At 46.2% G+C, this 15,309-nt stretch overlaps 1 long non-coding RNA gene across 4 annotated transcripts in view; it reads left to right on the top strand.

The window, feature by feature from the left end:
• Positions 1 to 15,309, top strand: part of LOC135410850 (uncharacterized) — a 55,284-nt gene that overhangs the window by 19,387 nt on the left and 20,588 nt on the right. For 3 of the 4 annotated variants that reach the window (XR_010428912.1, XR_010428913.1, XR_010428910.1), the window contains exons 7-9: positions 6,075 to 6,215; positions 11,642 to 11,805; positions 13,211 to 13,325. This is a non-coding gene — a long non-coding RNA (uncharacterized LOC135410850). The remainder of the gene's footprint in view (positions 1 to 6,074; positions 6,216 to 11,641; positions 11,806 to 13,210; positions 13,326 to 15,309) is intronic. The other variant, XR_010428911.1, reaches the window with a different exon arrangement.

The raw sequence follows: 15,309 nt of genomic DNA, 5'->3' as shown, positions 1-15,309 counted from the left end.
TGTTGGCTTTGTGCACAGAGGGATCATCATCACTAAGCTGTCCTAATGAAAGAAACAGACCAAGAGGTGTTTTGGGACCTCACCCAGAAAGAGAGCAAGCTCAGCATCTTGTCCTTGGCAGGATTTGGCCGTGGCACTGCTGCTGCTTGTGCAGAGCAACCCTCTCCTTCTGTTTGTTCTGACAAAGTCAGTGAAAGTCATCCCTCTGGTACCAGCATGGCTGGGAACAGGGAAGCAGCTGGGAGTCGTGATCCTATGGCTATGATCATGCCTGTCTCCCGGGAGAGAGGCACTGAGCTTGCACTGTGGGTACTGGCATCACTGTTGAAGCATCACTTAGAGCTGACTTGCTTTTGCGGCTGCTGGAATTGTGGTGCAAAGCAGTTCAAAACAGAGATCAAACCTGGGATCCTTGAGCTGCTTCAGGCAGGGACAAGGTGCTTCTGAAGGGCAAAAAAACCTTATAGATTACTTCAACCTGTTAAGAAATCACCCTAGTTAAGCTTTCTGGAGAGCTCTGAAACCTAACAAGAACTCCTTAAAGAATCCTTAAAGCTGTGATTAAGTGTGTTTTGCCAGCACTTGAAGTGGAGATTACATCATCCTGTAATATATGTCTATAAAATTAAGGAATAGCAGTCTTCCTGATCAGATGCAGAGTACAGCACTGCCTCCTTCCCCCCCTGCTTTAATTGCATGTGGTGGTAGCCTCTTTTAGGACAGGAAATTTATATTATCTTTTCCATTTGAAACTTCATTAAAGTTTAGTAAGGAACTGGACTTTGGATGTAGTTACTTGAGCATTTGGAACTTAGGGACCTAAATGATAACAGACTGGGCTACCTGGTCCTTCTAAAGTAAACATTGTTTTTCATGAGAATTCTCTTTTAGAATATATTTCTATTATACAGTCATCAGGTGTTGTTTTTCCATATGATTCTGTTTAGTCAAAAAGCCATTGTTTTTTCCTTCTATGTTTCTTGTAGTATTTTTTTCCATTTTTGTGGGGGAGAAAAGCTCACAAATAGGTTTGACTCAAATGCTACAGTGGCTTTTGGTTGCTTTTACTTTTGACCGAATCTAAACATTTTTTATCCTCCAAAAATTTTACTCCTGGAAGTGGAGGTGCTTTGCTGGGGCTAATGCCAGCTGAGGGAGGCATTAATGATGTTGTTCTGTTATTGCTACTCATAGGCTGCAGTGGCAGATGCTGGAGCTGCCAGTGACCTGAGAGCCTTTAACCCTGCCTGTCAGCTCCCACCTTGCCCTGCATAAACACCTCCAGCCGGTTCACCCTCGCTCAGCTTGTGGGTAGAACAATTCCAGTCCAAAACAGAACCCTTGTAAATCACATATTAAAAGAGTTTTACAAGCCTGTGCACTAAATGGGAGACAGGCACACAAGGGTGCATTGTTCACACGTGTCTGGAACTGAGGCCAGAAACTTCAGGGAAAGGGAAGTGAGGCCACATGAAAGGCCCGAGGGAAACAGCCCCAGCTGGGCAACTGCAGGACCACAGTCCTTCACAAGTCACTGGCTGGTTGCTGCAGCTGCTTTCAGCTCTCAGAAGCCTTTCTTAATTCGGATGCACCTAAAGATGCCCCAAGAGCACCCTTAAGCCAGACAAATTCAAATCCCTTCTGGGTGAGCAAAGAGTCTGCCGATGGTGATAAAGGGGAAAGTTTTAGCTTCCCTGGTGCCTTGAGGCAGGACAGGGTCCTGGTGGAGCGGAGCAAGGGCTGTGGGAGGAGCAAAGGGAGGAGGCAGCAGGGCACCCAGAGGGGTCAGATGGGTTGTCTCCCAGGTTTGAAGGATGGGGCTATTTGTCAGGGAGCAACAAATCAGTGTGAGCCACAGAGGGAAAATGTCCTGAAGATTCAGTCCAGTGAAACAGTTTTGGTCTTAAAGCCTAGAGATGAGTCTCTCAGGGGCTGGAAGTGATGAGAAAGCAGCTGGACTGCTGTGTCCCTGCACCCTGCAATTTAAATTAGGCTGGCATGGGCCTCAAGATGTTTGTACTTTCATCCTGGCCCATCTAAGCCTTGTCTAGTTGCTTTTTTTTCCCAAGCATGTAGACAAGACCAGGGACTTGTTAAATGGGGAGAAATAGCCTTACATTTAGCATAATTATGGTAGTTATATTTGAGGGAACAATGTAAAATAGTTTTAATGTTTAGCTGTAAAAATGGCTTTAATATTTTAGATGGGCTTTCATACATCCTCCTAAGTCTTTCTTTTTTCCCCCAGGCTAAATCTGAACTTCACAAGCACTGATGATATGAAAAGATACAATTAAATAAATATATATAAAGAAATTAAGTGCATTAGGATTCTGCCAAGCTTTGTACAGGGCTTACCTCTCTTACCTCTTACTTGGTGTTGCATCTAGGCTATCTTCCAAAATTTGCACACCTTGCATAGCTTTCTTGGCCTCACTGAAGCTGCATCCCAGTGTACAGTGCTCTCAGTTGTAGCCACGAGGGTTGAATGGTGATTCCCACGCCAGAGGCTGTGACTAGCTGGGATGGTAACATCTGAAAAGACAAAGAGATACAACATGAATATAAGTTATGACTTTCAGAGCTGATGTGAACATGATGTTTAAAGACAGAGCAGGGTGAGGGAGATCACCAAGGCTGCCTTGGATGTTTTTGTCAGCTGATGGTGGTGCTGGCTGCCTGTGATCTCGCTGCTGAAGAGATGCAACATCTTGCTGTGTTGACAGCAAGACTCTTCTGCTACCTTGGTAGCTCTCAGCTGGGGACTGTTCTTCCCACCGGTAAGGGTCTTTGTCAAGAGTTGTACTGAGAGAGGTGTAACCTGCAGTCACTAATGACAGCCTGGGGACCTCAGTTCAGGACTTTCATTGACTCTGTTTCATGAAGGGTGGTTTTTTTGGTTGTTACATGGGTATTCAAGCCCTCACATTCCCCAGGTGAGTGGGGGTCAGCATGAGCACCCTGCACGACCAGGCTGGGCACATTGGGCTCTAGGGATGATTTCTGAGCAGCACTGCTGAGCTGTTTTACACTCTGCCATCAAACTGCTGCTCCCCAGTGTCTGCAGCTGCCTGGGGCTGGGAGGGTAGTCAGAAAGCTGACTTGTTGGAGCTAAACTCTTTGTTTCCTCCCATGTGCCCTTCAGGACTCAGCTGTTAGAGGCTGGAGTGCATGCAGGAGGTAGGGTCTGGAAAGGGTCTGCAAGGCAAGCAGAAGTGATCCATCAGAATTGGTGTGACCTCCTTGGCTTAGTGATGGCAAAAGTAACCTAAATGGTGGCCACAAAGGAGCCTTCTTTTCCGTAGCTCACCCTTTGCAGCTTCTGTGTTAGGGATACAAACTGTCACTGTCTCCTGGTCTTTGCTTTGTGAGCACTGAATTTCAGTCTATTTTGTGAACTTCTACATTTGACAAAATGAAGCTGGTCTTTAAAGTAATTTGTACTCCAGTTCAATCCAATTCCTAGGGCTGGTTGTTTATTTCTTAGCGATCACTTGCCTGGAAGCTCAGTCAGCCAGTACTGATCTGGTACCTGCAACAGCCAGTCAGTGTGGATATACTGACACAGGAGGCATGCAAGGGAAGAAATAGTGACAAATACTTTCTTCAAAAGTGCCCCTTTGGGTTAGCCAAAGAATGACACGATAACAGTCTCTGCATGTCCCCACTCCAACCCCCACTCAAGACAGGTCCATTTGAATAAAGTTGCTCAGGGCTGTGTGCAGTTAATGATTGAATATCTCCAAGAACAGGGGTCCCACCACCTCTCCTCACCATACTCCAGTGTTTGACCATCCTCATAGTGAAAACACTTTTCCTAGTATCTTAAGTGGGTTTTCCCATCTCCCATCTTGTGCATATTTTCACTCTGTTCCTCCCCTGCTCACCTCTGAGAGGAGCCTGGCTCTGTCACCACCATAACTCTCCAGCAGTACAGAGTGAACTGGGTACTTGGCTGCTTTCTCAAAAGTAAGATGAGATGAGTGAATAGCTCTGTAAAGGCAGCCTGTCTTCTGTCCATGAGGAGAGTGAGGTCACGGTGATGCTAGCAGTGCTTTGTGTTGGAGAGTTCATTATTAATTGTGTTATCTCGACTTTCATGCTCTCTTTGTGGTGTACCAAGTGACTGCTCTTCAACAATGTGAAGCCCTCCATCTCTGGAGGGTAAGGAATACCTCTGGGTTCTGTCTTTTATTAGGTTTGTTCTGCTGTGTGTGTGCACAGCATTCCTTTCCCCTTAGACAGACAACCTCCTAGGCTTTTAAGCAAGCCAGGCCATAGAAATATTTACATTTTTCTATAGCATTTGGTCTGTACACAGTCAAACAAGCATGGCACTCACTAAGGAATTGTGGGACCAGGATTCAGTGGGAGCATGGCATCCTAAGCTGCAGCAGGCTGGCCTGCCTTGCTCTCCCACCCCTGCAGTGACAAGACCATCTCACACAGAAATGTCTCTGTGGCCATGAGACTTCTCTGCAGGCCCCAAAAAGGGGCAGTGTGTTGAAACTGCCTATCTAGACATAATTCCAGGCAGCAGATTGTTAACATAATTCTACTCATAGGAAAAAGCTCTTCTCTGTTTTAAAGACAGATGTGGTATTCGTTCAAGATGTGTTTGATGCAGTTAAATCTCCATATATAGCAAGGAGATTATAGCAGATGCCCTCACCACTGCTTCAGGCTTTTAGGGTAGGGTTAAGGTGTCTTCCCTCCTGAGTCAGTCGTGATCCTTCACCTACTTCTGTGCACGCTGCTGACATCAGCACTGTGATTGATGGTGCAGAATCTGGGCTTTGGGCTTATCTTACAAAGCAAAGGTTTGTTGCATCTACGTGCATGCTTGTTGTTCCCTGTTCTTTGTACCCCACTTGTGGAGCAATTGTGGCAGCTGGGGAAGGAGAGCTGGCCTGGGACTTTTAACAAGGGCATGTAGTGATAGGACAGGGGAGAATGGCTCTAAGCTGGCAGAGGGCAGGGTTAAGTAAGATATTAGGGAGAAATGCCTTACTCAGAGGGTGGTGAGGCACTGGAACAGGTTGTCCAGAGAAGCTGTGGATGTCCCATCCCTGGAAGTGTTCAAGGCTGGGCTGGCTGGGACTTTGAGCAACCAGGCCTAGTGGAAGGTGTCCCTGCCCATGGCAGGGGGTTGGAACTAGGTGAGCTCTAAGGTACATTCCAACTAAAACCATTCTATGATTCAATGATTCAAGTGAGGCTCAATGGGAGCAACCAGGCTGTGGCATGGATACAACCAGTCCTGCAGCTCTGTGAGTGCTTGCTGATGCAGGGGTTTGCTGGAACTTACTGGATCCGGGTGTCCCACTGAAATTCAGTGGGATTCTGGCTCCAGGTGTTCTGTCACATGTACTATGCTGTTACAAGTGAGACTTAAGTAGCTACAGGGATTTTCCAGCATGCCTGGGCACCTCACTCCTGCTCATGTCAGCGTAAAGTAGCAGCCTTGGCGAGTTTGAAAATCCCACTAGACATTTACTGCAACCCTGCTCAGCCAAACCCCTCTTCCAGGCTCCTTTTCCTTTCAGCTGTACTGGAGTAGCCCTGGAGATAGAGGGAACAGAAATGCAGGAGTCAAGCCCCTTGCCTGTCCTCAAAGACAGTAAATCCTTTCCAGATGTTAAGAAAATTAACTGTCTTCCTCTGTTATGAAGAAAAATCTTGGACTGAATTTATATAAATTTATTTATTTTTATATGTATCTATATGTGTATTGCTGTGGTTAAGCACAGTACACATTACACTGTCTAATGTGTCCACTGAAAAGTCAAGAAACAGTTTCTGTGAGAGCCACAATGTATTTCCCTGTTCTACCGAACTGTATGTATGAATTTGATTTTATGTATCCTTTCACATACATATGTCTGTATCAATACAAAAATATGGCTCTATGGACCCTTATCTATCATTCCTATAGACTCTCATCTGTCATTTCTCTATAGACTGTGTGTATGATCTATATCTCTGTCTAACCCTAGAGTTTATATTCATCTAGTATATATCATGGCTACGTGTTTGTGGGTTTTACAGAAACATTTCTTTTTGTTTTGATGCAGATGCATAAATCAGCTTTCCAAGATGATGCTCTAAGGAGAGCACTGAAGAGCTCTGAAGAGCTCGAAGCTGGCAGGTACAGGGTGGCACACCTGAACTGCTCCTGGCTGCCCTGGAACATCCCATTGAAGATAACATTTATGGTAAATAACTTCCTGCTGGTGGCATTATTGCAGGAAATGCTAAATGAATCTGATGTTGAATGGTTACAGGCTTACCTTTCCTGATAACTCTATGTTAATGTTACATTAATTATTTCTGACTTACAATGCTGTTGAATGTTGATAAAAGCTGAATTGCTACTTGAAATGCTGATCCAGACAGTCCTGTGGCAGGCGCTAAAATGTGATTTCCCAGTCTTAGGGGAAAAAGAGGGAATACATTACTGCTGCGATTAGAGCACTTCAGAAGAAATGTATTCCAGTCACATCTCATGGAGCGCTCACCTGAATCCCTCTTGCTTTCAGTAGCCTTTGCACACGACATAAAAGGAATATACACTTCCCTGTTTTTACTTAAAATTTTATGGCAGTTGCTGATGTGGATTCAGTTCAGTGTGTGTGAACAGGTCCCCAGAAGAAAGGTGCTGTATGTACATAGAGCAGGAGGCATTTCCTTCGCCTGACAGCTGACACATGGGAGTAAAGCTTATGGAGCAAACAGGGAGAGACCAATTCTCACTGCTATCACCTTCCCTGCAATTTTGAATCTGAGCTCTTTTACTCCAAACTCTGTCATTGCCCGTTTCTGCACAGCCGCTGTTTATCTCAGGTATCCCTTGTGTAACAATGCCATTTTCATGGTGTAGAGAAGATGGGAACTGTGTAGCAAGGTTGAAGACTGCCAGAACTGGGAAATCACAGGGCTTAATTTCCCATTGAGCCCAACAGTTATGTGCAGCTCTCATCCTCCAAAGTCCCCTCCCCCTAAGTGCTGTAGGGGGAAATAAGCAGCTCTGACATTTCTCAGCGCTTCCACCCCTCCCCAGAGTCAGGATGACCTGTGTGGCAGGGGAAGGGTTGAGGAAGGGAGGAGAAATATTTATAGGGTAGAATTTTGGGGGTGTGGGAAGCCTTCTTCCACTGTCCTGCACAAGCAACCACTGTGGCCTTCACTGTAGGAAAAATGTTCCATCTCTCAGAGGGTGTTTGAGGTTTATGTTTGTTTATTTATTTAAAAAAGAAAGCATCTGGCATTTGTATGCAAACATTAATGAATCATTTAAAATATACTCAGCACTGCAGTTGGGAGGCTGGGATCTTCCAGCTAGAAGAAATGAGATGAAAGGGAGCAGGCACACCCCAAAGGACTTCTTTCCAAGGATGTGGAGGGGAGACAAATCTTATTTTTACCTCCCTTCTCTTCCCACCTTACCACAACTCCAGGAGCACTTCTGGCCTTCTAAACCCCCTTGGTGAGCACTTTGAAATCAGAGTTCAAAGGAGTATCTTTGAGGCTGCTGTGCCCTCTGTAGAGAGCCCAGTGCTTGCCAGTGGGTCTCTCCGAGGAAAGCAGTTTATTTCTGGCACTGTGCAGGGCCACAAATAGACTTGCCAGTGGGGAGGGAGAAGTGTGGGTTGGTCTGGCTCTGTCCTTTCTGCAGTGTTAGCTGGCAGCTGGAACCACTCGAATCCATTAAAATTCATAAATATATGAGAAGTGAAGCTCTAAGAAGACTCAGCTGTGTTCTCGGAGGTTCGTGAGCAGCACAGCAGGCCAGGAAACTCTGGCTGGAGCCATGTTTGAAGGCCAGTGGACAGGGTTCCACCGCAATGCTGGGATTATAGGAACTTCTGGAGTTTCTTTACAGGAGGAAATTTTCAAGTATAAACTAAACATTTAAATCTTCAGCAGTGTAACACTCAGAGAATTTCAGTTTTAGGAGACAGAAATCTTCCTGCTTTAGATTTGTCTCTGGGAAGGAGACAAAAAAAGTACCCAACAGAAAAAGGTACTCTTATGTCAGGTTACACTTTCACCATCTGTTCTATCAGTGGCAGCATGATGACATGTTGGTTGTGCCAAGCATTTTCCTTCTGCAAAGCCTACACACTCCTAGATTATTAGAATGAAGCTACTGAGGCATAAACAAGTACTTGATTTTGTTTACTGCTTGGTTTTGTCTATTCCTGCTTCTCAGGCCTTTACTAGAGAGAGGAAAACAAGAACTGAAGCAACTCTGGCACCTGGGATGTGTTTAAGAAACGGAGAGAGCACTGTGTGATCCAAGCACCTGCTGAAATGTCTCCCATGCGCCCAGAGAGATGCTCTCTTGTGTTTCTCCGCTCTGGCTTAGTGAACTCATCCATCTTCCAAATTGCTTTTTGTAGAAAGCTGCTGAATCATACACAGAAAGGCTCAAGGGAGGGGAAAAGAGACTTCCTTAGGCAGTGCTCAGCAGTGGAGGGTGGTCGAATGGACTTTCCTGGCTGCTACTGCAGAGAACGCTCAGGACATGCAGGTCCAACACCCCTGTTTATGGAAGTAGTTTGCATTTGAGGAAAAGCTATCATTTTTAAAATTTATTTTAAATAGATATAGCTTATTTCCTTTTGCCTTTGGAAACAGCTGTGACTCTTTACTGTGGTTCAAACTGTACTGGCTCCAGAGGCACTTCATGCTGCACCCGTGTTCATAAACCCTTACAGCTTCCATGTGCAGATGAACCCTTGATGTCCCTCCATCTCCTGGCAGTGTCAGTTCCTGTGGACAGCTGGGGCCAGGCCCTTGAGATGTAAAGGAAGAGCATATTTCAGTCTGTCGGGGCTCTTTCGAAGAAGCGATGCAGCTGGTTCATCTGCTGCTGTGGAACTTGGATGCCTCCCAAAGATTGCTCCTGTGTCATCATCCCACAGGCTTTGGAGGCAGGGTCGCTTAATTTTGAACAGGATGTTTCATACTTCTGAATACTGCATGACCTAGAGTGCTGTGTGGATGGAAGGTTAGAAGTGAACCATATAAAAAGTGTATCAGAAGGAGAGAGTAGGCACCTTCTCGATGTGGTTAAATGAGCTGGAAACCATGGTGCCCAAAATGGGACAGTGCTGCAGGGAGGGTGATCCTCTCTTTCAGTGCTTCTTGTGAGGCTGAAAAATGACTGGTCCTTGGGCAAGAGAGACCAGATACCCAGAACTAGAAATATGAGTGTTGAGTGAAAGAGTGGAAGAACAGGTGAGTAGTTGCTGAAAGGGTCACAAAGCATCTGAGGAGTATTTCTGCAGAGGGGCTGAGTTTCTTTACCCAGGCTAGTGCAATAATTAATCTTTTGTGATTCTGACAGATGCCTGCAGAGAAGCAGAAACAAAGATCATGGTCTGACAGTGATTAATGCATCATTAGTTGTCAGATTAAGATTTTGGAAGTGGGTAAATAAGCCGTAGGCCAGGTTGTTGATTGTGTTTGGGAAAACTGCAGAGGCTGACAGCCTGGGGGGAGCTGGGCTTCAGCAGTTACTTACCACAGGCACTTACTATGTGTTGTTTGAAACCACCCTGTTCACAGGTCAAGAGGAGAAATGGGCGTGCAATTTCTGAAACAAAGCTCTGCCTCAAGCCTTGGTTATGCTGGAAAAGTGATAAAAGAGAGAACCAACCCCAGCCTGTGTTGTCCTGGTGTCTTTGCAGTGTATGGAGGAGGCTGGGCAATGGCCAGAGTTCCAGAACACCATGACACTGCAAAGCATCTGTGAAGGAGGGAAATGCAGTTCTTGCTGTGTATACTCATGGCTGGGGAGCGGGGGGGGCTGTTGGGGAGCTCCTCATGCCCCACAGGGTGGGTAGCAGAGAGGATGGGAGCTGCATGGGGCACCACGTGGCTGTTCCCAGGGAGAGCTCATTCCAGTGCTGCTGCAGCAGGAGGCATTGCCTGGGGGGCTGTGGTGCTCATCATCTGCCTGGGGGCTGTGGTGCTCATCATCGTCTTTCACCCGCAGGCTGTGTCCCACTGTGCTCCCACTGCAGCTCCCAGGATGGTTTCTGGTTAACAGCTGCCTAGGGAGACTGTGGGCAAGTTCAGGCACCTCCAGGGCTAGGCAGCAGCAGAATGGGAATATGGAGCTCCCAGATTGCAGTTTTCAACCAAGGTGCCCAAATTCTGCCAAAATCTTGCTTAAGGTGCCTGTGGTATTTGCAGATTTTGGTTTTATTGTAACAGCAGCAGCCTTTAATCTCTGTGGCTTGCATTTTCCTTATAAAAGATGGGGTTACTTATGCTCAACCTTGTTTTGCAAAGAGTGCTGCTATCTCTGTGTGAATTTTTCAGTAAACAACCACAATATTTAACACATCACATTGCTCTGTGGCTCTGCCTAATTCTTACACCAGTTTCCAAGCTTCTTAACATGTGTACATTGTATCTGAGCTGTTGGTCAGTTTTTGGAAGAGGGATTTGCTCAGAAGCAAATCTCCACAAAGGGCTGGAGAAAGAGGATGGCTGTAAGCCCTCCTTAGCCTTTTAGTATGGCATGAACAGGATGGGGGCTGCACACATCCCTTCACCTCAAGTGTTCAGCACTGCACAGGACCAGCATTGAAGTGTTAGCTATAGTCACATATGGCCATCCTGTGTTTGCCCATTTTCCTCTGAGTGTCTGAATGGAAGTGCTTCAATCCTGTCAGTTCTTGGTTTGAAAAGCTGTTGGCATCGTGTGTCTGTCCAGTGGAGGCAATGAGTATCACAGTCTGATCCGGCTGTCCTGCCTGCCTGCATCAGGGGCTCTCTAGGGCCTGTTGCAGCTCTTCTCTAGCCCCAGGTCCCAGTTTTAGTCCTGAAGTGTTTTATTTTGTTTGCTGGATGTTTCCTTCTGTTCTCCTGTTGTCATTCACTGTGACTAGTACTGCCTCATTTCTTCCCCAGAGTAACACAAAGCAAACCAATTTCCCCACATCCCACTGCTTCCGCTCGTTGTCTGCAGGGGCATCCAGCCTGCAGCACCAAGAACCTGCTCAAAACCTTCCAGAACTGAGCTTCTTTCCATGAAAATACGGAGCCGCGTTCTCAGGCTGATGTAAACTGGTGTACCTCCATTGATGTTGATCCAGCTTATACAAGCCAAAAATATGGCTTAAACTAAGTGAATCACTCTGTTGGAATGTAGCCAGCTCCGAGGCGTACCTGTCCCATGAGGATGCTGAAAAGTGCAAAGTGCTTCCACCCTTTTTGGCTGATAATCCACAAACGAGCCACAAATTTGCTGTGCCAGAAAGGCTGCAGTGCCACAGTGAGTCACTTCACCCACTGTAAAATGTCACTGTTCTGGAGAGAGGTTCAGCAGCTGTTCAGCAGAGTGTAGCCCAGGTGGCAGAGATGGTCGTTTTATTTACACAGCTCCATAAATGAACTCACTGCTATGCAAAATAACAGCCCTTCCTTGAGCAGCTTCCAATGCACCTCGCTCTAGAGCAAAGCAGGACAGTGCTGCTGTGAGCCCAGGAATGTTGCAAGAAAAGTCCCAGCTGCTCCAGTGGCCGTAGGAGCAAGCACTGCATGAAAGACAGCACCATGTCACCAGTGGGGCTTTACAAAATGTGTCTGGAGGTCAAAACCCACCTTCCCTTTTGCTTTCTTTCAGGAAATGCAAGGAAAAGAATTGCTCCACCTTGCAGGTACAAAACAAGATGCCACGTTCCTCACAGCGGCCAGAGTTGGCATGGATGACCAGCTCTCCCAGCACGACCTGCTTCCCTGTGGGAAGATGCTGCCCAGGACAGTAACGTTTCTGCTACTAGAGCTGAGGTAACATTTTTCAGATTCTCCGGGATTCAAGGGTTTGTGACATCGGGTCACATCCATCTTTTGTCTTTTTTTTTTTTTTTTTTTAAATTTCCTCTTTTCTCAGGGGGAGCTGGTGCCAAGAGGCTTCTCACAGTTAGGGGTAGGGCTGCAGGACCATGGGCTCCAAATTCCACACTGAAAGGGATAAGGAGGTGGAGCAAGAGGGAGGCAGACTACCAGGCACTCTGAACCTGGGCTTTCCCTGGAGCTGTTCATGTGTGCAATCACCAGGGTTTTCCAAGGTAAAAGGCATCAGCTGCTGTGCTGGCTGATGGTGCAGGATCAACCATTGCCAGCTCTGCAAAGCTGCGCCCTGGAAAGAGCTGCTGTGATCGGAAAGTGGAGTTTATTAACTCCAGATTTTTCCAGTGAGGCTGGCACACCAACAATAGGGTCTGAACACAAAGGATCCCTTGCAGATATAAATCAGGGGAAGGCATCTCCAAAGGCTCCTGCTAGCCTGAGTCACTCACAGCCGCTGTGCCAAGTGCCAGCTGCTGAGTGGCAGCGGGCCTGCAGCTGAGTCACGGGCACCCAGCTCAGGGGGCATTACTGGTGGCCTGATTAGCAAACCCACTAAAAATGTGCTGTGCTTACTGCAGAGCACAGGTGTCTCAAACAGAGGGCTTGCCCCTTACTGATGGGCAAAGGGGGCTTGGGGCAGCTGGTCAGTCAGTAGGGGAAAAGGAGGAGGTGAGTTATAGGTCCTGGGGTGCTTCAGTTGAGGAGAGGTGTTAGGGAATAGCTAAGGGATTTACCCCTGATGAAGGAAGTAGGGCAATAGCTATCGCTGTCCCAACCATCATAACCCTCTACCTCCTTTCACATGTTTAGAAATATCTTTATTAATTGGTCTACAGGAACAGATGGAAAGGTTGGAAAGGTTATTTCCTACTGTGCTTGATACAGCCCTACAGCTGGAAATAACCATCCCTGGAGCTGATCCAGTACAGAGAAGATGTGTGTGCACCCTTTGTCTGCTCTGGCACAGCATCAGCCTTCCTGGGGCGAAGGGTGGGAGCCTGAGCCTCTCCTCCTGTGGCTACAGCAGCCTAGCACTAACCCAGCTGGCTGGCAGCTTAAAGGCCTCCTAGCTCTGCTTGGAAGAGGACCCTTCACTTTGTACAACATCCTTAAGAAAGGTTTAGGAGAGGGTTGGGTACATCAGGAACAGCCAACAGGATGGGGAAGACAGCAAACAACTCTCTTGCTGTGCTCCTTCTGTGCATTATAATGTCTCTAATCTCTTGACTCCCCTGCAAGTGCTGATGGAATTCACTGACAGATGAACGCTTTCTAGCAGCTAAATGAGAAATTGATCCTTTTGTGTTGGATTTATTTAGTTTTTTGTTTTGTTTTTTTACAGGGGAAAGGCCATATTTGGGACCTGATTTTAGGTCAGAATTGGAGCTGGAACTTTGAATACAATTTTTTTTCCCCCAAAATTGTCCTGTACTCTACTCTCTCAGCCTTGTCCTCAGGTAAGTGCTCTACTTGCTCTACGCTTGAGCACTGAACAATTTTTCTTGCTGCTGCTGAACACATCAGGATGCTGAACTCTCTACTTTTCATGTCCGTTTTAATAATTGATCATCTTGAACCTTCCCATTTTGCTTGGAGTATAAACTTTTCGTGGGGACACTTTCCTATTTGCACCCACTCTGTAAATCTTGATGTTAGTCTTTAATTGTGACCTTGTTGATATTTCTGCAGAGTAAGTAGAGTTATTGTATGTCTCCAGAACTTAAAATTCAGGTGAGAGCAGCCTGTGTGGGTGCAGGGATGTGCACTGCAGAGACAGGCAGAATAAAAGTTCAGTTATTTTTCTTTTCTTTTTGTGCCGCAGGACAAACCTTCCAAAAAAATGAAGGCTTTGCCACATGTTTTCTATAACCAGCCAAATAAAATATTATGTTTGATATCATTCAGGCTCAGGGAAATAACTAAGGCTCTGGGCTTGGCATTTTTTCTTCCTCACAATACCTTCTGCTGAATGATAATCTTTAAAACTATGCAGGTGGGGGGCCAGATCCTGACCCCCACTGCATCTGCTCTGCGCGCCTGCAAAAAGTGCTGAGCAGGCAGAAAGTGAGTTTAGCTGAATTTCTGGAGATAACCTTGCCCCAGTCTTCAGCTGTGGGGCAGGAGACTGGGCACTATGGCCAGAGTATGACAGAAGGAAGAGAACTTGTGATACTTGTGTATTTGGGACCATGCTGGGTGGGGCTGTGGATATTTCCCCCAACAGCACCCCAGGGGTGAGGTGGTCCCTGGCTACCCTCACATCAGGGCTCTGGTGCTTGGCAGGAGACACAGCTGGGGCTGTTTTCTGGATACAGGTATCATTGCCACATGAGAAATGCATGTGTCACATGGAGTGCAATTTTTCCAGCTTTCTCATGTGTGTGTTTCCTGATGCAAACTTCAGAGTGTTTGGTTACCACACAGCGATCCTGAGCAAGCACAGCAGCTGGGGCATTCCTGCTGCAGGCTTCCCAGTGCCCAAGTCTGTGGACAAGCACACGCATCTCTGTCATGAAGCAGTCTCCTGGAAGTGTTCCCTGGAGCGTGTTTTCCTTTCAGCAGCAAGCAGGGGCATTTGCTGTCTTGGAGGGCCTTGCTGATGTATAACTTGGTGCTGATTGCTACAAGCAGTAGAAACTTTTTCTACATTAAAACAGAGAAAATCAAGCTGGAGTGGGCTGGAGCTATTCACAGAGCATGCTGTGTTTGAGTAACCCAGTAGTTTTCTTTAAAGACTCTGAATGGCTTAGTTTATACAGCTTTTTTTCACTGTTTAAAATTGATGTCCTGTTTTAACAATAGATCAGTCTTGGCTAGTTTAATTTAAAAAAAATAATCTGCATTGAGTTTATCCATAATTATCCACCTCTGAAATTCCAATTTTGCCTATTCTCCATTTTCTCATGAACTGACAATACTCTGAGCTTTCCTCAGAGGGATGGATCATGAAACAGAGAATAAGGAGGAAATTTAAGTTTTCACTACAATGTATTATTAAAAAGCATAGGGTATTTTTTTTTGTTTTGTAATGATGGAGGAAAGATTGAAAATGAGAGCTGAATATACTCCACAGGTTCAAGAACCAGAAAACCACGAATAAAGAACCCAAAATCCATTGCAGTTTTTTATTTGCTTGGGTTTTTCTGTTTTTAAACAAGCAAGAGGGTTTCAGAGGCTTCATTTGCACATTTATCCCTAGGAATGGCAGTGCTGGGATCCTATTGAACACTGCAGGACATCTGCTCCAAATTGCACTGTGTCTTCCCTTATCATTAGTCCATTCATCTTCCCAAAGTCCTTTTCTTTCTACCCCAGTGCAGTTTCTCACTGAAGGAGTTTGCCGTGTGACCCAGTTTGCTGTGTGACCCAGAGGAGCCTGCAGCTTGCAGGGTGGGTGCCTCATGGCTTTGCCCTTCCCAGGTACTTCCCACAAGACAAGTA

The sequence above is a fragment of the Pseudopipra pipra genome, chromosome 3 (genome assembly GCF_036250125.1).
Source record: "Pseudopipra pipra isolate bDixPip1 chromosome 3, bDixPip1.hap1, whole genome shotgun sequence".
NCBI classification, from domain to species: domain Eukaryota; kingdom Metazoa; phylum Chordata; class Aves; order Passeriformes; family Pipridae; genus Pseudopipra; species Pseudopipra pipra.
The sequence above is the reverse complement of the archived record's forward strand: the minus strand, read 5'-3'. Positions and strand labels throughout refer to the sequence as shown.